The sequence below is a fragment of the Dendrobates tinctorius genome, unplaced genomic scaffold (genome assembly GCF_039654945.1).
Source record: "Dendrobates tinctorius isolate UK_male_01 unplaced genomic scaffold, ASM3965494v1 ptg000082l, whole genome shotgun sequence".
Classification (NCBI taxonomy): Eukaryota; Metazoa; Chordata; class Amphibia; order Anura; family Dendrobatidae; genus Dendrobates; species Dendrobates tinctorius.
In genome coordinates, this window is record NW_027361750.1 from 2,386,920 (window position 1) to 2,411,192 (window position 24,273).

Genomic DNA, 24,273 nt, shown 5'->3' on the forward strand with positions numbered 1-24,273 from the left:
ATTGGTTGCTATGAACAACAGTTTTCCTTGCAACCAATCACTAAGCATCTCTCATTTCACCAGAGCTGGTTAAAAGAAGCTGAGCTATGATTGGTTGCTATGAGCAAGTTTTCCCACTTGTCAACACCTCAGCAGACACTGACTGAGTGGGAGGAATCTGGCATCCCTGGGAACATAAGCTCCCAGCCATTGTCTGCCCCACAGAAAGGAGCACATAGCACTTTGGTTTTGACCCCAGGCCTCTCTTAAAGGGATCTCCAGTATGGAAGTCAGGGCAAATCCATCCAGTGCTTTGGTTCTGCCCCAGACCTCTCTTAAAGGGATCCCCGGTATGGAACTCAGGGCAATTGCCTTCAAATGCTCTGATACTGACCCCAGGCTCTCTTAAAGGGATCTCCTGTATGCAAGTCAGGGCAAATCTACTTAGTGCTCTGGTTCTGATCCCAGGCTCTCTTAAAGGGATCCCCGGTATGGAAGTCAGGGCAAATGCACTTTGCACTTTGGTAGTGACCCTAGGCCTCTCTTAAAGGGATCTCCGGTATGGAAGTTAAGGTAAATCCCTCAGTGCTCTGATTCTCACCCCAGGCCTCTCTTAAAGGGGTCCCTTGTATGGAAGTTAGGACAGTTCCACTCAGCGCTCTGGTTCAGACATGGAAAAAGGTTTTCCAGCTCCACGATGTAGTGAAAACAAATTTATTTTACTCACTTCAATTGATACAGGGTAGAGGTTAAAATGCCAGCATAGAAGATATAGATGCTTCCGTTCTCAATGCGTTTCTGGTGTCTTAGTTACTATGCCTGGGCAGCGCCGGGCTCTTCAGCTAGTATGTTATATTTGTGACTTGTGGGTCCTGATGTGAAAATTGTCATTATGTAATGATTTCATGTGCCAGCAGTGTACAGCACATGGTGTCTGACAGATGTGAGGAGTTGCGGCTACATTATGACTGTGACACACGCAGGACATGTAGATAAAGGTCATTGTATGCGGCTGTCACAAAGTGCGACTGATTGGGGTCACGTTGTTGCCTGTGAGGTACCACGACAAGCCAAATGCAAAAAGTCAGGACCATTTAGATTTTTTTTTTGTGACTTGATTGTCACGGTACCTTTTTGATCACAATGTCATACATTTCGGCTCGGCGTCCTCCTCTGTTGCCTGTCATACTCACCTTCCTCCTGGCGCAGTCTCTGCCAGTCCCTGCATCTCTTTTGTCCTGGCACTGGCAGCATTTCCTATGCTGAATGGTAACAAGACACTGCCATTAAGGTAATGAATATGCGCTCCACGCCTATGGGAGTGGAGATGCGTGCATATTCATGTGTGACAGCGCTATTGTACCTCCTCTCTACGCATCTCGTCAGTCCCTCCATGGATCTTGGAGGAGGATCAGAGCTGTTCTTTATATGCAGCAAGATTTTAAAAAGTTGCAAAATTGTTGCACAGCTCCATGTTGTGCAAAAATGTTTTGAACTGTGGCATTTTCAGGCCAATTTGAATCAGCTCTGCCTAAATAGGCAGGGATTGAGGATGAAAGGAGGAGAAAGGGCATTGTGAGAAGCATTGTGTTGGTGCAGGCAACAGAATTTTAAACCTTTTAACCACCAAGACTGGTTTCCCCTTCATGACCGGGCCAAATTTTAGAATTCTGAACAGTGTCACTTTTTATGGTAATAACTCTGGAACCCTTCAATGGATCCCACTGATTCTAAGAATGATTTTTCATTACATATGATACTTCATGATAGTGGTAAAAAAATGATATGACTTGCATTTATTTGTGAAAAAAACAGAAATTTGGTGAAAATTTGGAAATTTTTGCACATTTTAAACTTTTTATTTTTATGTCTTTAAACCGGGCAGTTATGTCACACAAAATAGTTAATAAATAATCTGTAACACATGTCTACTTTACATCAGCACAATTTTTCAAACATAATATTTTTGTTAGAAAGTTAAGGGTAAAACGTTGACCAGCGATTTCTTATTTTTATGTTGAATCTGTTTTATTAAAACAATTAGACACAACATATAAGACAACAAGACAACAACAAGAATTGTACACCAAACCACACTTGGTTACAGTATAATCAGTCCCCTGTAAAGGTAAGATGTCTTCCGGCTCATATGTTCGTGTGCCTTGGTCGAGCGAAGATCGACGCACCTTCCTCAAAATTATCTTATGTAAGAGAACAAACAGGAATTTGTCTTCGTATCTTAATTGACTCAACTGTAAGAGCATTTTTCATACCATAGCTACTCATATATAATAAAACAAAATGTAAAAAGTGTCATTATGCTCAGTGTGTCCTCCAGTACATTATCAGCATCCCTGATCAAATATAAGGAGATAATAATTGTGAACATACATAACGGCACATTTGCTTGTAACCAATGGGAGTGCACTCCCAAGACAAAGAAAGAAAGAAGTTAAGAAAGGGAAAAGAAACTCACAGGAGAGGATGTGGGGGAAAAGGAAAAGAAAGAGAGGGGAAGGGGAGGGGGTGAGGAAAGGAAAAGCGGGCCACGGATTTCCGAACCGACTATTAAGGAGCTTCCTCGAGCAATCGAGGGAGTTCAGTTGTTTCCTTGAATAAGACCCAAGGCTGCCACGCTCGGACCAACCGGGTGTTATCACCTTCCATTTCAGCCAATAATTCCTCCATACGGAAAATGTCTGCAAATTCCGCCAACCATTCTGCCATAGTTGGCGGTGTTGTCGTGCGCCAGTGACGTGGGATTACCATCCACGCCGCGGTAATACAAAACCTAAGAAGGCTCTTCTTCTGAGTGGATATAGATCCCGGGAGAATTGATAGGATGGCAATCTGTGGGGAGGGGGTAACATATTTCCCAGTAATCTTTTGATAAGCCCGAAACACCTTTTCCCAGAAGGATCGTACAGCAGGGCACTGCCACCATATATGGAGCAGCGTACCCCTCTCAGCTCCACAACGCCAGCAGACATCGTCTACGGACGGGAAAATACATTTTAGTCTGACGGGGGACAGATACCACCTGGTCAGTATCTTAAAGTTTTTCTCTTGTGCGCCCCCAGCCGGAGACATTTTATGCGTGAAGAGGTATGCTTTGTCAAGGTCTTCATCTGAAAATTTACATCCCATCTCATCCTCCCACGCTCGGATATAGCTCGGAGCCCTGTCCGAGTCTCCTGTGTGGAATTCCTGATATAAAAGAGAAATCAGAAGAGAGGGAGGGCTCTGTTGTTGTAGTAAAGTTTCCAGCCGTGTCATGGGGGGAACAGAAGAACGATCGACCAAACGTCCCCGAAAAAATGATCTCAATTGATTGTATTCCATCCAGGAGAGAGCCCCATCGGGGAACTTCTCTCGTAAGGCATCCCAGGACGGAACACTCCCCCCCCACCAGAACCTGTCCTAGTCTTAAGTCAGAACTACTATGCCAACCCAGAAATTGGTTTCTGTGACATCCTGGGGGAAAATCAGGGTTACCAAATATTGGTGTCAGTGGATTTAGGGTGCTAATAAATTTCTTTTTATTTTTAAAACGATTCCATATCTGTAGAACTTCCCGAATCAAGAAGCCAGTGGATTCCTCAGATTCATTTGCACCTAACTCATAACGTCGGATCCATGGAAGATGGCGCAATGTGATACTAAAAGATGTTTGCTCCAATTGAACCCATTGTTTAGAGTGGTAGTTGAATTGCCAGTCAAATAAACGTGCAAGTAAGGCCTCTTTCACACTTCAGTTTTTTACAATCAGTCACAATCCGCCAGGTTTTGAAAAAAACGGATCCTCAATTTTTCGTTTGAGGATCCGTTTTTTTTCCCCATTGACTCCCATTAATGGCGGATTGTGACGGACTACCGTCCGTTGCATCCGTTTTTTTTGAGGATCCGCCAAAAGTTGCTGTCCGTCACCATCCTCAAAGATTTCAAAACGGAGCTTGCAACGTTTTTTTCTCTGGCGGATCCTCCAGACACTCATTTAACCCGAAATTCTTTCTGGGTGCTGGACAAAAAAAAAAATTCTCTCTCTCTCTCCTTTTCCAGGCTGCGATTCCTTTAAAATTCTTCATTTGTCGGATCCGTCAAAAAAACGGACAGGTGGCATCCGTTGTCATCAGTACTAAAACGGATCCGCCATCTGTCCTTTTGGCGGATTTTGACTGATACAAAAAACTGAAGTGTGAAAGAGGCCTAAGGAGGCCCTATGGTAAAGTTCCAGATCAGGGAGACCCGCACCACCTCTGGATTTTGGAGTAATTAAGATAGAATATTTTAAACGGGGTCTAGAAGCCTGCCAGATAAAGCGAATTAGCGCAGATCTGATGGTCTGGAAGAATGTCTTCGGCGGTACAACCGGAACCACCTGGAACAGGTATAAAAACCTGGGAAGAATATCCATCTTAGCGATTTCTTATTTTTATAACAAAGTTACAAAACCATTTTTTTTTTTGGGACCACATCACATTTGAAGTGACTTTAAGAAGCCTATATGACAGAAAATGTTCAAAAGTGACACCATTCTAAAAACTGCACCTCATAAAGTACTCATAACTACATTCAAGAAGTTTATTAACCCTTCAGGTACTCCATAAGAATTAATGGAATATGGAAGGAAAAATTGAACAGACCTTTTTTATGAAGAATTTACTTTAGACCCAATTTTTTTTATCTTCACAAGGGTAACGGGAGAAAATGGACAACAATATTTGTTAAGTAATTTCTCCCGAGTATGCCGTTACCCCAGATGTGGGAAAAAAACTACTATTTTGGTGCACAGCAAGTCTTTGCAGAGCAAAATTTGCGTTTGAAGAGCCCTCGATATCCCTTAACTGTGGAAATCTCTACATGTAACCCCATTTTGGAAACTAGACCCCCTCAAAGAATGTATCTAGATGTGTAGTGATAACCTTTACCCCCAGGTGCCTCACAGAAGTTTATAATGTATAGCAGTGAAAATAAAAAAGTACACATTTTTTAAGCAAAAATGTTCTATTAGCCCCATTTTTTTATTTTCACAAGGGTAACATGAGAAAGTGGATCTCAAAATATTTTGTGCAATTTCTCCTGAGTATACAGATACACTGTATGTGGGTGAAAAATACTGTATGGGCGCACGGCGGGGCTCAGAAGCACAATTGGACTTTTTGACCACAAAATTGACTGGAATCATTAGCGGATGCCATGTCTCATTTGGAAAGATGCTGATGTGCCTATACAGTGAAAACTGCCAACAAATGACCCCATTTTGGAAACTAGACCTGTCAAGTAATGTATGTAGATGTGTGGTGAGGGTGACGCTAGTCACTTCTCACGGCCAAGCCGTGAGTCAGAGAGGTCAAGGAGAACAAGGCCTGAAGCCAGGAGGGTACGTCATAAATAGAAGGAAGAGACAAAAGCGTAGTCAGGTAACATTCCGAGGTCAGAGTACCGGGAGGTTAACAGATCAGAACTGAAGGGGCTAAACAGGCGGATGGTCAGAATTAAGTCCAAAGTCAGGCAACAGATCAAGCAAACAGAACACGAGGCAAAGGAGATCACAGAGCACAAACCTCACAAGATGAATGGATGTCTGGCAGTGGTCTGGGAGAAGCTGCTGAGCTAAGTACGCATTGCAATTACCCGGGATATTAAACACCTGAGACAGCCAACGCCTCCCAGTCACAGATTGGCTAGTAGTGCTGTCAATCAACACACAGACAGCTCAGCATGCCCCTGTACCAAATTGGATGGTCATGCTGTCCATCAAATTACTGACAGCTTCAGCACACCCCTGTACCGGATTGGATGGCTGAGCTGTCAGTAACTGCATCACAGACACCCTGAGGGGTGGAACTGTGACAGTACCCCCTCTTTTAGGGGGCCACCTGACCCCCAGGCTTCCAAGGAAATTTTAGATGGAAGGCCCTGACTAACCAATCTGCCTTCACATCTTGAGCAGGGATTCAGGATCTCTCCTCTGGTCCGTATCCCCTCCAGTGGATGATGTACTGGAGGGAATTATGGACCCTCTGAGAATACCCAATCCTCTGAACTTCATACTTCAGGCCACCGTCTACTGAAAGCGGAGGAGGCGGGGATGAAGGAGACAATGCAGAAGGGACATATTCCTTTAATAGGGATTTATGGAATACGTTAGTGATGTGAAGGGTTGGAGGAAGCTGTAATCCAAATGCCACAGGATTGACCACCTCTAGGATCTCATATGAACCAATAAACTTTGGACCCAACTTCGCTGGCGGCACTTTAAGTTTAATGTTCCTAGACAACAACCAAACGTTATCCCCAATCTTATAAACAGGACCCACCGAACGTCTTATAGCGGCCTTTCCTTTTTGGTGAATCTGAGCAGTCCCAATATTCTTCTGAATCTCACTCCAGAAATCCCCAAGTCTCTATACGGCGACCTCCACCCCAGGGCATTCAGAAGTGATCCTAGAAAATTCACCAAAATGGGGATGAAAACCATAATTACAGAAGAATGATGAGGTTATGGCATATTGATTTACTAGACTGCTGAAAGCAAACTCAGCTAGAGGTAAAAATGAAGACCAGTCCTCCTGTCACGCTGCCACAAAGCACCTTAAATTTTGTTCCAAAGATTGATTTTTCCTCTCAGTCTGACCATTGGTTTCAAGGTGATTAGCAGATGAGAATGACAAGTCAATTCCTAGGTTACTGCAAAAAGCTCTCCAAAATTTAAAATTGTACTCCCCTATCAGACACAATATTCAGAGGGATCCCATGTAGCCTTACAATATGAGAAATAAACAACCTGGAGAGTGTCTCTGCATTAGGTAATCCTGACAAAAGAACAAACTGAGCTTGCTTCCTGAATCGATCATCTATCTTCCAAATAGCAGTCTTCCCATCAGACAGAGCTAAATCTGTAATGAAATCCATGAACAAATGAGTTCATGGTCTTTCAGGAATAGGCAAGGGAGCCAATTCTCCAGCCGGCCGGCTATGACTGACTTTGGCGCGTGCGCAGACTTCACAAGCACATAGAAAATCTTTAATATCATTATGCATGGATGGCCACCAAAAAAGTCTAGCAACAGCTTTCCTTGTGGCAGGAACCCCAGGATTGACCACTTAAAACAGAATCATGAAATTCCTGTAACACCCGCAATCTTAGGTACACATACACAAATAATTTGGACTCTGGGGAAGTGGAAGGAACTAATGACTGGACTTTATGAATCTCCTCTTCCAATTCCAAGGTTACCATAGACACCACAAGACCCTGAGGAATAATGGAGGATGAGGGTTCTGGAGGGGAAATGGAATCTAGACTATGAGATATAGCATCATCTTTCACCCAGGCCTGAATGTAATAGAAAAATTAAACTGAGAGAAAAACATGGACCATCTGGCCTGTCTAGGAGTTAACCTTTAAGCTGATTCAAAGTAAGCTAAATTCTTGTGATACATGATCACCCTAACTGGATGAACTGCCCCCTCTAAAAAATGCTTGCATTCCTCAAAGGCCAGTTTGACAGCAAGTAACTCCCGATTACCCACATTTTAATTTTTCTCTATTCCGGGGAAAAATTTTAAGAAAGAAAAGCACATGGATGCAGGTTAGTCAGAGTTTTGGGCCCCTGTGATAAGACTGCCCCCACTCCAATCTCCGAAGCACCCACCTCTACAATGAACGGTTCTTGAACAACAGGCTGGATCAGAATGGGTGCTGACATAAAACACTCTTTTAATTTTTCAAAAGCCCTGATAGCACCCGGTTACCAAACATTGAGATTCGCCCCTTTACGTGTAAGGTCAGTAAGTGGTTTAGCAATCTATGAAAAACCCTTGATAAATTTTCTGTAATAGTTGGCGAATCCCAGAACGTGCTGCAAAGCCTTAAGATCACGAGATTGAACCCAATCAATTATGGCCTGCACCTTCCCAGGGTCCATCTTAAACCCTTCTGCTGACAAGATAATACCCCAAGAAAGAGATTTCTGGCACAGAAAAACACATTTCTCTTATTTAGCAAACAGAGAGTTTTCCCTTAAGGTCCCGTTACATTTAACGATGCACCAGTGATCCCGACAACGATACGACCCAGTCAGGATTGCTGGTGCATCGCTAAATGGTCGCTAGTGGGCTGCCAAATAGGCAGATCTCACCAGCAATGCAGCAGCGGTCGGCGGTCGTCACTTACCTGTCACACGCAGCGAGGGTGACGTCTTCCGCCCGCGTCCATGGAGTCGCTGGTCAGCGCCAGCAGGAAGCCGACGACGAAAAATGGACCAGGCCGATCTCGCGTGATCAGTGATATCCAGCGGGGAGCTGGGTCGGAGGTAAGTGTTCAATGTAGCGAGATCACTAGCGATACCGCTATTGCATCACAAAATCGGTGACGCTTTAGCGATCTCGCTAGCGATCTCGCTATGTGTGAAGGGGACTTTTACCTCTGCAACACAACACGGACATGTGCCTGGTGAGTGTCCAAGTCTGGTGAGAAAATTAAAATGTCATCGAGGTAAATCACAACAAATCTTCCAATGCAATCAGAAAAAATATCATTCATAAAATTTGGAAACACAGAAGGTGCATTATATAATCCAAAAGGCATGACAAGGTTTTCAAAAAGACCCTCAGACTTTAAAAATGCCGTTTTCCACTCTCATCACTCTGCCGGATAATATCAAATTGTAATCCCCTCTAAGATCAAGATTAGAAAACACTGATTGTATAGGTCAGGGATGAGTGGAAGTAGGTAAGTATTTTTAACCGTGATCTTGTTTAGTTCTCAGAAATCAAGGCAAGGACAGAGACCCCCATCTTTCTTTTTACAAAGAAAAATTCAGCAACTATAGGGGAAGAGGAAGAATGGATATGACCCTTCCGTAAACTTTTGTAAACATTCTTTCATGGCGGCTCGTTCAGGCCCCGACAAATTGTAAAGGCGAGCTTCTGGCAACTTGGCGCTAGAAATATGATCAATAGTACAATCATAGGGATGATGGGGAGGTAGTACCTCCGCTTCTTTTTCCAAGAACACATCCCCAGGTAAATTATCCAACACAAAACAGGAGATGGATTCAGAGTGGAGACCTCCCACTTGGAGAGTGAAATCCACCATTGCTCTCTCGACCACATTGTGAGCTAATGGTGTCTTGTCAAGGGCGATGACTTAAGCCTAACTTCAGAACCAGTCCTGAATCAATAAAGTTAGCAGCAGACCCACAGTGAATGAACGCCAATGCTGATAACACCTGGTTCTCAAAGGAAATCATCAAATTTATCAGTATTATATCAGAGGAAGAAAAAGGTACCTGGGAGTCTGGGTGACCTCCTCAGCCATCATCCAGACTCAGACATTCTCCCGATGGTTTGATAGCTTGAGGACAAGTTGGGGAATTCTTAAGAAAATGTCCAGAGAGACCACAGTATAGACCAAGTCTAAGATCTTGTCTCCGTCTTTTCTCCGCAACTTGAAGACTGGCAACTCTAACCTCGGGTAAATGGACCTGCTCTGGAGGAATAGTATATGCGGCCTGATGTTCACTATGTCTCTCACAGATTCTGCAGCTCATTCATATGGCCTGAGTCATGGCCTCCATCAGAGAACAAGGGGTGTCATGGAGGACCAGAGCATCCTTGAGTGTCTCGGAAAGGCCTCTTTGGAACTGGCACTTGATAGCAGCATCGTTCCATAGAACTTCTGTGGGCCACTGCCGAGACTCAGCACAGTAGTCCTCAGCTGTGCGACCCCCCTGAGCCAGGTTCATGATCTTAGCCTCCGCGACCTGCATTCTGTTAAGTTTGTCATATATCAGACCTAAACTGTCAAAAAAGGCATCCACGGAAAACCGTTCTGGGGCTTGTGGGGATAAAGAAAATGCCCAGGTATGAGGACCCCTTCGCAGAAGGGGCATAATTATTCCCATCCGCTGATGACAGGGGCGCAGGGTAAAAAATAACTTACAGCTCTCCCTGAATACCCTAAACTGGTCTTTCTCTCCCAAAAATTTATCAGGGATGGATATAACAGGTTCGGGAGAGACCAACTGTGCATCAGAGGGTACTGACATCACAGCCACTGCCGGCAGTGGGGGGCTATGGGATATCTTCATCAAGTTATTTATCTGACCCTGCAACTGGTTTTGTGAAGACTACAGACTCTGGCAATCCTTCGCCAGATCCTGAGTCATCTGCATCAAATTCGCCACTTAGTCACAAAGCGTGTGAACAGGATCCATACTGGCAAAACAGAAAAACGTAGCGGCCAGACTTAATGTGACGCCAGTCACTTCTCACAGCCAAACCATGAGTCGGAATGGTCAAGGAGTCCTAGGTCAAAAGCCAGGAGGGTACGTTATAAACAGATGGAAGAGACAAAAGCGTAGTCAGGTAACATTCCGAGGTCAGAGTACCGGGAGGTTAATGGATCACAAATGAAGGGGTTAAACAGGCGGGTGGTCAGAACGAAGTCCAAAGTCAGGCAACAGATCAAGCAAACAGAACACAAGGCACAGGAGAGCACACAGCACAAACCTCACAAGATGAATGTACATGTGGCAGTAGTCTGGGAGAAGCTGCTCAGTTAATCAATCAATCAATCAAATTTATTATCGCCAAGTACATATTACATATATACAAGGAATTCTTTGTGGCATTAAGTAGGCATTGCAATTACCCAGGATAGTGAACTAGTGAACACCTGAGACAGCTGACGCCTCCCAGTCACAGATTGGCTAGTAGAGCTGTCAATTAACACACTGACAGCTCAGCACACCCCTGTACCAGATTGGATGGCCATACTGTCCATCAAAGTAGTGACAGCTTCAGCACGCCCCTGTACCTGATTGGACGGCCGATCTGTCAGTAACTGCATCCCAGACACCCTGAGGGGTGGAACCATGACAGTGAGCACCTTGAATGTAAATCTGTGAAAATAAAAATTCATATTTTTTCCACAAAAAAGTTATTTTAGCCCCAATTTTTTTTATTTTCACAAGAGTAACAGGAGAAAATGTATCCCAAAATATGTAGCACAATTTCTCTTGAGCACGCAGACTCACCATATGTGGGGGAAAACTACAATTTGGGCTCATGGCAGGGCTCAAAAAGGAAGGACTGATGTTTTGGAACACAGACTTTGATAGAATTGTCTGCAGGTGTCATGTTGCATTTGGAGAGCCACTGGTATGCCTAAACAGTAGAAACCCCCCTCATGTGTCCTCATTTAGGAAAGTAGACCCCTCAAAGAATTTATCTAGATGTGTGGTGAGCACCTTTAACTTACAGGTGCTTCATGGATTTTTACAATTTTACAATGTTGATTTGTGAAAATGAAAAAATATTTTTCATACAAAAATGTTGCTTTAGCCTCAAATGTTTTCTTTTTCACAAGTATAGCAGGAGAAATTGGACCCCAAAATTTATTGTACAATTTCTCATGAGTACGCTGATGACTCAAATGTGGTCGAACACTACTTCTGAGGCACAGTGCAAAGCTCAGAAGAGAGGAAGCAACATATTGCAGTTTAGATTTTATTAAAATGGTTTGAGGGTTGCCATGTCACACTAGCAGAGCCCCTGAGGTGCCAAAACAGTAGAACCTCTTATAAGTGACCTCATTTTACAAACAACACCCAGCAATAAATTCATCTGCAGTGATCATATTGACACCACCTGTGCCTCACAGAATTTTATACCATGTGGCGAAGAAGAAAGAATAATTACATTATTCCAAGGGCAAATAGAAAAAAATGGACCTCAGTTTGTTGTAAAAATTTCTCCTGATTGAGCCAATACCTTACATGTAATCAGGAAATACTTCTCAGACACAGTGCAAAGCTCAGAAGGGAAGGAGCACCATATTATTGTCACGCAGGTTGAGGGAAAAACTAAGTGCGCCACGAATGGAAGAGGGTGGGAAACCATACACTAGGGAAGGAGGAATTGGAGTAGAAGTAGAACTGAGTTTCCACACCTTTTGCATGGCAGGAGCCTAATCCCTGACTGTCCCAGCAATAGATCCTAGATGGGGGAATGGGGTAAGCCCTAGTTAGCCCCCACTACAACTAAAGACAACACTGGTAAACAAATGAGGGTATACACTTAGGTTGAGGAGATGCAAGAGAGATTACACCAACAATTCTCCAAGAGAATGTAATGACCGGAGGTCCGAATAAGATCCAGTGGGTCACAAACTGAAACTGAGGCAGAAATCCTAAAAGAGTTTTTACTCAAACAGCAGATAAATTAGAACTTAGTATATGGAAGTATGGAAGGAACAGATTGAATACCCTTATACAGTACACTCACTCAGACGGAACTGAAATCACTATGCCAATCCAAGGTTCCCTGAAGAGTGTATTACACAGAGATTTGTAATAAATTTACCTATCAGAAAGGTCAATTCAGGTAATCAGGGAACAAGTGTAAATCGAATGTAGTGATATCAAGGGACCCCCTGGAATGGCACACTGAGTATAACCTATACAAACCTAGAATAACAATACGTATAAATATATTACAAATGTCCTTAAGCGCTTCAGCTAGGGATACCCAGGTATCTATGACTATGGTACCTTTAACCTGAGGTGGGTCGCTTCTCAGGCATATAGATTGCATAGACTGCAGACGGTCCCAAATCTTGGGAGAGTCCCTGAGGTTCCAGTACAGCAGAACCCCATTTTATAAACTACACCTCTCAATGAATTTATCTATAAGTGCAGTGATCATATTGACACCACACTTGGGTCACAGAATTTTATACCATTGGGCTGTGAAGAAAAAATTACATTTTTACCACCAAAATTTTGTTTTAGCCCCAGATTTTACATTTTCACAAGGGTAAATTGGTAAAAATGGCACCAAAATTTGTCCCACTATTTCTGCTGAATGTAGAAATACCCCATATGTGGCTGTACAGTGCTGCTTAGCCACACGGCGAGGCTTGTGAAGGATGGAGCACTATTTGCCTCCCAGAGAGCAGATGTTCCTAGAATAGTTTGCAGCCTTGATATGCAGAGCCCCTAAATGCTAGAAGAGCATAATCTCAACTCAAGTGAACTCATTTTGGAAATTATACCTCTTTGGAAATTTATCTACAGGTGTAGAGACGATATTGACTCCTTGGTTGTTTTCCAGAAACAATCAGCAGTGGGTGTTGCCGAGGGAAAATTGTAAACTGTATTGCAAGCTGCCATTGTAGTGCCCAGCTCGTGTTTCTGGAGACACACATTCATAAATAAGGTGGGCTCTAATGGTTACAGAAATGCCACAGATGTGGATGCTAAATGTTGTTTATGCACACTGGGGCTCAGAAGGGAGGTGGACATTTGGATTTGAGTGCAGACTTTTCTTGATTTCTTTTGAGTGGCGAGGGCCATAACGCTTTTCCAGAGCCTTTGTACTACCAGTAACGTGCAAGCCACCTATATTTCCATTAACAGATGAGGGACCTGAGTGGGGACTTCCTTTTTTGTGGATTGATTTGACACTTTTATTGTGAACCTTTTACATAACAATTTGAATCACATTTATCCTGTGCTCTACGCTGTACACTTTTTTCAGGGTTTCCATCTAAATCTCTGAGTTACGTGAGTCAGATGAAGCCCAGAGGCTTCATCTGGCCTCTGTTCAGCAGTATACTTTTCAGAAGTACACAAAACTGTGGTTGACCTCGCTTTTTTGCACACCTAAAATATGACGGTCACCGCCCACCGAATCACAGGCCAGATGGTGTCCACAGTGAATAAGGAATCTTTCACCTGGGGTTTTCAGAGATTTGCACAGAAACTCCGGTGTAAGCACTCGGCATAGAGCACAGGATAAATGTAAGCTGAGCCTTACTGTCATCTTTGGGAGGTAGAATGAGAAAATCAGCAACAGGTGAATAATTGGTTTTGTTCATTTTTTACGCCATTCCTCATACAGTATAAGTGATTAGGCAAGTTTATTTATTGGGTCGGTGCAATTACAGCGATACCAGATTTATATCGTTTTTATGTTTGGCTGCTGTCACACACTAAAAAATGCTTTTTATTGCAAAGTATCACCATATTTTGAGTGCTATAATTTTTCCATATTTTGGCCAACAGAGTCTTATGAGGGATTGCTTTTTGCGGGACAAGTTGACATTCTAATTGGTACCATTTTCGGTCACATGACCTTTTTTGATCGCTTTCTATTTTTGGCAGGCAGAATGAACAAAAACCAGCTATTCAGGATTTTTTTATGCTGTTCCGCTTGTGAAAAAATTGATAAGACCGTTTTAGTTTTTGGGTAATCAGTATGATTACAGCTATGCCACATTTATATAGCTTTTATGTTTTGGCAATTTTACACAATAAAAACTGTTTTATAGAAAAAAATAATTATTTTTGCATTGCTTTATACTGAAAGCTATAACTTTTATTTTTCCGCTGACGGAGCTGTATGGAAACTTGTTTTTTGCAAGACAAGGTGATGTTTTCAGCAATATCTTTTTTATTTACATTCTTCTTTTTCATCAATCTTTATTCTACTCTTTGTTTCAAGGATGATGAAAAAGCAATAATTTTTGCCTGTTTTTTTTTACGGTGTTCACTGAAGGGGTTAGCTAGTGTAACAGTTTTATGAAGCAGGTTGGTCCGGACATGGCAATACCAAACATGTGTAGTGAAAATGAAAGACCACATTGGTAATAGTGGAAACAAGCAGAAGCATTGCTTTCTGTGACTATGTATCCAGTTACCTTCAGTTCCTTTCTGGTTGAATTCTGGTCTAATTCATTGTAGTGCACTTATATGATGAACTTTAATGATTTATGAGAAGACTAAGTTCTGGATCTCTGAAGCTCATCCAGAATAATCATGGGCCTCTTGGCTGTTTCTCTAATTAGTGCTAATTAGTGCTTTCCTAGATTGAACAAGATTCCGTAAGATTTTCAGAGCTTAGGCTATTTTTTTATAACCTAGCCATGCTTTACTCTCCTCCACCACTTTATCTCTGACCTGTCTGATGTGTTCTTTAATTTTCTTGATGCTATTTGATCCCTAATGTTCTCAAACAAACTTCTGAAATCTTCACAGAACAGCTGTACTGTACTGTAGTTATACTGAGAGTAAATGATACACAGGTGGCACTCCTCTTTGCCAGCACTAGCCTCCTGTGTGATGTATGTTTTAATGGTGGAGACTGAATCAGTGCAGTATCTTGAAGCTTTTGGGTGCCATTGCAAAATTGGAAAAAGGTTCACCAACTATCATAGATGTTTACCAGTACTGGGATACTCACATGAGCCAAAGGGACATTTTGTGACTCCTGCAACAGCTTGTTAAGCTGAAGCACCCTTACATTCTCCTCTGAGCCCATTTTATCACCAGGCTCACTGCCCCAAAGAGCTGGCTTACGAAAAGGATTACGTTTTGATAATAATAAAAATGTAGATGATGAAAGGAAAGAGCATATTAATAATTTACATACATTTCATTTATATGTGTATACATAGATATTTATTGAAGCTGCATAAAAACATAATGTTGTACTGCCTAGATAAATACTACGAAAAGAAAGAAAGAGTATGTCTCCCATAGGGCCAACACAGTAAAGTTTTTAAATGGGAACTGTACTTTCAAACTTTGCATTTGTCAATAAGAGACTATAAGAAACATTGCAATGTATCTTAACAGAGAAATTAGCTTAATTCCCCACTTAGTAGCCACCTCTGCTATGTAGTCATACATATTCATGAGAGCTGTATAACCCTGCCCCCATCACTGATTCACAGCTTTCAGAGTACACAGTGAGCTGCCAATCAGAGATGGGGGCGGGTTCTACAGAGCTCAGCATTCAGAGCTAAAGGCATTCTGCAGCAGCGAAACTGTGATTTTTATCAAAATGACAGCAAGCAGCCTAGAATGTAACAGATTGCTGGAATCAGACCTGTGCCACTACATCATGCTGCTCTCAGAAGGACTAGCAAAACCCTGGTGACAGATTCCCTTTAAATAAGTAAATTGCTTTCTCTTTAAAAGAGCTGTATGACAGTAAAAAAAAGTCTGCTTTTTTAGCATTGCATATGTGCCCCATGTAATAGAAAGGAATTGAGCTGTGAAACCAATACCAACCAATGAACAAGAGGGGCACTAATTCGGGGAAAAAAACTCTCAAACAAGGAGAATATCAGCAAAAGAAATCTGTAACAGCATTGGGCATGTTATTCATAGCTTTCTCGCATAAGCATATATTTTGTATTTTGCTTTATAGATGTCATAGTCTTATCAAATATTCATTGTTTATGATGGGAAGAAAAACACATTATTTTTACCATTGGTGTAATGATAAAAGAAAATATAATGACCATAGCGCACACTTCCAGAATGATGAAATATGCGTGCACGTTTTATAGCAATACCACCAAGAATATAAATAACAGCGCTATTATCACACGCACTTCCTATGTTTACGCTGATCTTTGAAGCAAATGTCAAGCACTTTAGCTGGTAAGCCACAAGTTTATACGAGCCATAAATCTGAATCCCATAAGTATACTGAAAATTACCTTTACAGACAATTATCTCGCTTAAAATAAATATAATTAATAAAATATTTCTTGTAAGAGGCAGGCAGGAACAAATAGTCTGCACATTATCTCATTACAGGACCTCGCACATGGTCTTGTCCTTAAAGTAAGAATGTCTAAAAGTCATAATGGAGACAGATTTTCTTTTTCCTTTTAAAGGTTTCGCCAGCCTCCCTTTTTATACACTTCCTCCTCCCATCTTGTTTGTAAAACAGGCACAGAGAAGGAATATTGACACAAATGAATCACAACGTGACATGACCAATGACTCTGCTTGACCACAGGCGTAGACCTATAAAGGACGGAGATCTTTGTGGACCCAAGCCTTTATTTCTGGGAATCTCTTTCGCAGGACATCAGGAGAACATAGCGCTATCAGGATCCCGCTGCAAATAGTAAGTCCGACTTGTTTTCTAGCATTTACACAGCATTACTGGCTAATGCCCCATATATAATCTCCAATTAAGATGTAATTGTACAAAGATAGCACTGTCATCGAACGTATCGGAAGAATGCAGAGGATACAATACAATGTATTGAAATTAGGCTTCTGTAAAAGCAGAAACAATGCTTGGATACCTATTAACAGTTAATATCGCAATTTTTTGGGGGGACATAAGTATTTACATCTATTTTTCTGGCTAACAAGGTACCACAGTTTTATTTTGTATTGTACAACAGTTAATATCGAAACATTGTTCATATAGTTTATACGAAGACTGTAGCATTAGATGGCAAATTATACAAGAGCTCTTAGGAAAAGGTAAAATTATATATATATATATATATATATATATATATACTGTATATAGTTACTTATGATTTTTAGCTTTCCTAAAAGCTCTTGTATAATTTATAATCTAATGCTACAGTCTTCGTATAAACTATATGAACAATGTTTCGATATTTACTGTTCATAAGTATCCAAGAATTCTATGCGCACACACATTTAAGGAAACTACTAGTGAGATGGTGAAAGGTTACTGCCCTGTGCTTACCATCTAAGAGAAATTCTCTGAACATTATTTTTTTCTAGTTAATATTTGTAATAAATATTTATATCATTTTTTTGAATGACAAATTTACAAAAAAAAATGTACATTTCCCATACGTATAATGAATCAAATAAATATGAACAGCATCTTGACACTCTAATTGTGTATGCTGACTGATCCTGGTCTTGAACTTTTATGAAAGTTGTTGTAGTTCAGTAATTTAAAGGGGTTTAGTGCATATCTAATCATCCTGAGGTTTTAACCTAGCTTTAGGTTTGTTGATCAATATCAGATTCTAAGTTAACCAGAGGGAGTTGCAGCACCATTTAGGACTAGAGCACAATGCGCGAGGCTGTTCCAGGGCGCTGTGGATAGTTTAAAAGGGAACCTGTTAGCAGGGTTGTGCTCAGTAACCTACAGACAGTGTCAGGTCGGCGTTGTTATACTGATTACAATGATACCATGGTTGATTAAATCAGTCTTGTGGTTGTTTAATCTGTATTTGTAGTTTCAGTTAATGAGATTCTCGTGCTCTGGGGCGGCCTGTGTAAGGGGTTGTGGTCAGGGATTTATGTGGTGCTTTGTTTACATATGCATCAGTATGGCTTATGACTTGTCACTGATCCTCACTGACCTGCCCCTATTTAAAATAGTGAAGATAATATGGTTTGAAAATTAAAATTAATTCATCAGGTAAGTGTAGGCAAGGGTTAACATGCATATTTTCGCTTTAATTACACATAGTTTTAAGAAACTTTCTTTTCAAATAAAATGGCGCTACTGGCCGTGGCTGCGCAGTAGCATCTATCGTGTTCCGATAGATGCTACTGCGCAAGCGTAGTTGCCGGCGCCCTTTTGTCTGAGAAGACAAAAAAATAGGATTCATCAAGATGGCGCTAGTGCAGTAGCATTTATCGGAACACAATAGATGCTACTCTGCAGGCGCCGGTGTCATTTTGTCAGAGAAAGAAAAATTAGGTTCCATCAATATGGTGCCAGCAGTGCCGGCACAGTAGCATCGATCCAATGGATACTACTGCACAGGTGGTGCTGACACCATCTTCATGAAGCCGAATTTTTTTAATCTCTTTTCCAAAATGGCACTGGTGATGGCATTTCCAAAATAGCAAAATGGCACTGGTGATGGCACCTGCTCAGTGTCATGTATTGGAAAGTGATAGAAGCTACTGCACAGGCAAGACAGTATAATGGCACCAATCTGACAGTGTCTGTAGGTTACTAATCACAATCCTGCTGACAGGTTAACTTTAAATGATAAAGTTCTGTCTATCTGACACCACCACTATGGGGAGCATACTGTTTTTGGTTTGAGCACAATATTATATAGTGAGCAACATGTTTCTAACTCTAGTGGCAACTGTAGGCAGAAAGAGTATTAATTTTAATACTTGTAAATGTGATCTCACCTTGAAAATATCATCTCTCTCTTGTGGGACATGCACATTAAGAGCCATTTTTCCCAGTGTGCCCATACCGGGCAGCACCTTTCTGAATCCTGCTCATGTAGGTATTGTTCACATGATCAGGTTTAAATACATTAGATAGGACTGCTCCGAGAAGGGTATACCGTGACGTGGTGGAGTGGCTTAATATACATTTTTTGCAAAAAGCATATAAACTAAATACCCTGTTTTTGTTATCACCTTTTACTAGCACTTGCTGCTTACTGTTACATATATTTTACAACAGAGTATTCATGCAGGTTTGTCATATTGTGTGTTTTTTCTGTGTCTCAGTCTTTGGGTGGTGTGAACATTATCTTACTGACCTGTTCATTTTTGTGCATGTCCCATGTGTTTTCAATTTATTAATTTCTTGCTCATGGAAGCTTTGGGAGATTCCTGCCTCTCTCTTGTGGGACATGCACATAAAGAGCCATTTTGCCAGCATGCCCATACCGGGCAGCTTTTGCTGAATCCTGCTCATGTAGGTATTGTTCAGATGATCAGGTTTTAGGACTGCTCCGAGATGGGTATACCGTGACATTGGTGAGTGGCTTAATATACATTTTTTGCAAAAAATGCATCAACTAAATACCCTGGTTTTGTTATCATCTTTTACTAGCACTTGCTGCTTGCTGTTACATATATTTTACAACAGAGTATTCATGCACATTTGTCATACTGTGTGTTTTTTCTCTCTCTTTTTTTTTTTGGTTTGAGCACAATATTAAATAGTGAGCAATATGTTTCTAACGCTAGTGGCAACTGTAGGCAGAAAGAGTATTAATTTTAATACTTGTAAATGTGATCTCACCTTGAAAATATCATTTTGAAAACATTTATTAATTTAGTTCTCAAATATAGAAAATCTCAATTTTGTGGAATTTCATTGCTTGGAAAGAACTTGTGGATTATGTAACATGGGGAAAGTAACTATTTGGGAACGACATATGAGAAAATAGGAACAGGCTAGTAAACATAGTAAACAATACTGTAAACAAATTGTATGAATATTAACCCCTTAATGACCACCGATATGCCTTTTAACGGCGGTAGTTAAGGGTTTTTTTGAAAGTCCAGCTCACCACCGTCTGACCTCACCGCACCTCAGACTCGGATCCGGCCCTGCCCTGGCCGCACAGCAGTAATAAAAAAAGAAGTGATCCAGCTGAGTGCTCTGGTGATTTATTGAGTGCTGTTCAGACAATAGAACGTTGTTTACGCGTTTCTGGCTAGACACCCTTAATCATAATCATTATCTAGCCAGAAACGCGTAAACAACGTTCTATTGTCTGAACAGCACTCAATAAATCACCAGAGCACTCAGCTGGATCACTTCTTTTTTTATTATGGTAGTTAAGGGTACTTAAACCACAGCGCCAGGGGTAGCTGAGACCCCAGAGAAAATGATTCGGGTCTCCTCTCAGAAGAGAGAGAAATAGGGTCCCCGATCCCCCCGGTACCTCCCGGTGGTCCTCGGCCGCGTGCTTCTCCTCCATGGGTTCCACTATCTTCTTCTGGGAAGAAAATGGTGGGCGCATGCGCAGTGTGCCCGCCGAGATCTGCCGGCCGGCACCCAACAACAATAGGAAGATTTTTCCTATTGGTTCATTTTGGTCACTGTGATAGACCCTATTACAATTATCAAAATAAAAAAATAGTAAATAACCCCCCCTTTATCACCCCCATAGGTAGGCAAAAATAATAAAATAAAAAAATGTATTTGCTTTCATTTTTCCATTAGGGTTAGGGTTAGAATTAGGTTTAGGGTTAGAATTATGGTTAGGGTTGGAATTATGGTTAGAATTAGGGTTAAGGTTGGGATTAGAGTTAGGAATAGGGATTAGGGTTAGGGTTGGGATTAGGGATAGGGGTGTGTTGGGGTTAGGTTTGTGGTTAAGGTTATGGTTAGGGTTGTGGTTAAGGTTGGGATTAAGATTGTGGTTACGGTTATGGTTAGGATTGGGATTAGGGTTAGGGGTGTGTTGGGGTTAGGGTTGTGGTTAGGGTTATGGTTAGGGTTGGGAATAGGGTTAGGGGTGTGTTGGGGTTAGGGTTGGTGTTAGAATGAGGGGTTTTTACTATTTAAGCACATCAGGGGTTCTGCAAACGCAACATGATGCCCGCAGAACATTCCATCAAAGTCTGCATTCCAAACAGCGCTCCTTCCCTTCCGAGCTCTCCCATGTGCCCAAACAGTGGTTTTCCCCCACATGTGGGGTATCAGCATACTCAGGACAAATTGCACCACAACCTTTGTGATCCAATTTCTATTAGCCTTGTGAAAATAAAAAATTGCGGGCTAAAAAATCCTTTGAGGAAAAAAAATGATTTTTTATTTTCAAGGCTCTGCATTATAAACTTCTGTGAAGCACTTGGGGGTTCAAAGTGCTTACTACACATCTACATAAGTTCCTTAAGGGGTCTAGCTTCCAAAATAGTGTCACGTGTTGGGAGTTTCCACTGTTTATGCACATCAGGGGCTCTCCAAACGTGACATGGCATCCGATCTCAATTCCAGCCAATTCTGCATTGAAAAAGTCACACAGCACTCCTTCACTTCTGAGCTCTGCCGTGTGCACAAACAGTGGTTTATCCCCACATATGGGTTATTGGCATAAGCAAGAGAATTTGCATAACAAATTTTGTGATTCATTTTCTCTTTTTACACTTGTGAAAATAAAAAAAAATGGTTCTGAATTAAATTGTTTGTAAAAAAAAGTTAAATGTTAATTTTTTCCTTCCACATTGCTTCAGTTCCTGTGAGGCACATAAAGGGTTAATAAACTTCTTGAATGTGATTTTGAGCACCTTGAGGGGTGCAGTTTTTAGAATGGTGTCACTTTTGGGTATTTTCTGTCATATTGACCCCTCAAAGCGACTTCAAATGTGAGGTGGTCCCTCAAAAAATGGTTTTGTAAATTTTGTTGTAGAAATGAGAAATCGCTTGTCAACCCTTATAAGTTCCTACCAAAAAAATGTTGTTTCCAAAATTGTGCTGATGTAAAGTACACATGTGATAAATGTTATTTATTAAGTATTTTTTGTGACATACAGTATCTCTCTGATTTAAGGGCATAAAAATTAAGTTTGAAAATGGCAAAATTTAAAATTTTTTTGCCATATTTCTGTTTTTTTCATAAATAAACGCAAGATCGGTTCGCCTGTATGTAGCAGAAATGCTCACTTGCTATGAGCGCCGACCACCAGGTGGCGCTAATAGCAATCTGGCTATGACAACCATAGAGGTCTGATGGAGACCTCTCGTTTTCATGCCAACCATCCGTGACCTGCGATCACGTGACAGGCTCACCGATGGGAGGGATTTCTGGCGTGCTTGCTGGAAGCGTGAGTTTAATGCCGCTGTCAAAGATTGACAGCGGTATCTAATGGGTTAACAGCTGCGGGTGGAATTGCGTTGTGGGCACAAGTCAGCTGTATATATTAGCTGACATGTGCCTGGAGAGGTGGGGGAGTCCAACATCGGCATACTATCACACCCAATGTTGGAAAGGGGTTAAAATTTACCAAAAGTGAAAATGTAAATATGGTACTCACAATCCCATAGCAGTACTATTTCATGTGTCATTCCACCAAACTGATTTTTTTGAGTTGATACTTTGAGATAATTTATATTGTGCATATAATATTTTTAAGTTGATAATATTCACAAACGAATGCACTAAATTGCATTAATTCATCTACCATCTACCAACCATTTTATCAAATGATACTGATGTAGATTATGTGACCCTTCACCCAATGCCAACTACCATTCCCTGCACCTGTATGTTGCCTCGATGGGGAATTGCAGGAATTTCTGTACAGCTTGTGAATGACTCTAAGGGCCCCGGTTCAGAGGAACTGAGCAGAATGTAACTGACAGGTAGATAATCTCTTGAAAAGTGAAAATTATCTTCAAAGAGTTATGTTTCATGCAACACAATCTCCATTTAGTTCAATTTTCTTACTTCTTACATAAATCTTAATTATCACTATTCTTTTGACTTTTTTTCTTTATTCTCACTTCTGCTATTTAATAGCATAACTTTTGCACTAATTCAGCAAGTAGACCATTGCAGAACCAAACAAACCATCTACAGTGGGTACGAAAAGTATTCAGAACCCTTTACATTTTTCACTCTTTGTTTCATTGCAGCCATTTGGTAAATTCAAAAAAAGTTCATGTTTTTTCTCATTAATGTACACTGTGCACCCCATCTTGACTGAATAAAGCAGAAATGTAGAAATTTTTGCAAATTTATTTTAAAAAGAAAAACTGAAATATCACATGGTCATAAGTATTCAGACCCTTTGCTCAGTATTGAGTAGAAGCACCCTTTAGAGCTAGTACAGCCAGGAGTTTTTTTGGGGAAGGATGCAACCAGTTTTTCACACCTGGATTTGGGGATCCTCTGCCATTCTTCCTTGCAGATCCTCTCCAGTTCTGTCAGGTTGGATGGTGAATGTTGGTTGACAGCCATTTTCAGGTCTCTCCAGAGATGCTCAACTGGGATTAGGTCAGGGCTTTGCTGGGCCAGTCAAGAATGGTCACAGAGTTGTTCTGATGCCTCTCCTTTGTTATTTTAGCTGTGTGATTATGGTCATTGTCTTGTTGAAAGGTGAACCTTCGGCCAAGTCAGATGTCCAGAGCACTCTGAAAGAGATTTTCATCCAGAATATCTCTGTACTTGGCCGCATTTATGTTTACTTCAATTGCAACTAGTCATCCTGTCCCTGCAGCTGAAAAATACCCCCATAGCATGATGCTGCCACCACCATGTTTCACTGTTGGGATTGTATTGGGCAGGTGATGAGCAGTGCCTGGTTTTCTAAACACATACCCCTTAGAATTATCACGAAAAAGTTCTATCTTCATCTCATCATACCAGAGAATCTTATTTATCATAGTCTGGGAGTCCTTCATGTGTTTTTTAGCAAACTCTATGTGGGCTTTCATAATTATGCCTGGCACTGAGGAGAGGCTTCCGTCAGGGCCACTCTGCCTTAAAGGCCCGACAGGGCTGCAGTGATAGTTGACTTTGTGAAACTTTCTCCCATCTCCCTAATGCATCTGTGGAGCTTAGCCACAGTGATCTTGGGGTTCTTCTTTACCATACAGAATAATGGACTCCATATAATGCTCCATAAAGTATAATGAGCCACATACTGTATATTGCTCCATACAAAATAAATGAGCCCGATATATTGTTCCACACAGAATAATGACCCCCATATATTGCATCCATACAGTATAATGAGCCCCATATATTGCTCCATACAGAATAATGGACCC

General features: G+C 41.3%; 1 protein-coding gene across 1 annotated transcript in view; it reads left to right on the plus strand.

Annotated features, from left to right (window-relative positions):
• The first annotated feature begins 16,780 nt into the window (after positions 1-16,780).
• The window catches only part of TRPA1 (transient receptor potential cation channel subfamily A member 1), a 255,109-nt gene continuing 247,616 nt past the window's right edge, over positions 16,781-24,273 (plus strand). Inside the window, exon 1 of the mRNA XM_073583844.1 lies at positions 16,781-16,914. The gene's annotated coding sequence lies outside the window, so the exon portion shown is untranslated. The remainder of the gene's footprint in view (positions 16,915-24,273) is intronic.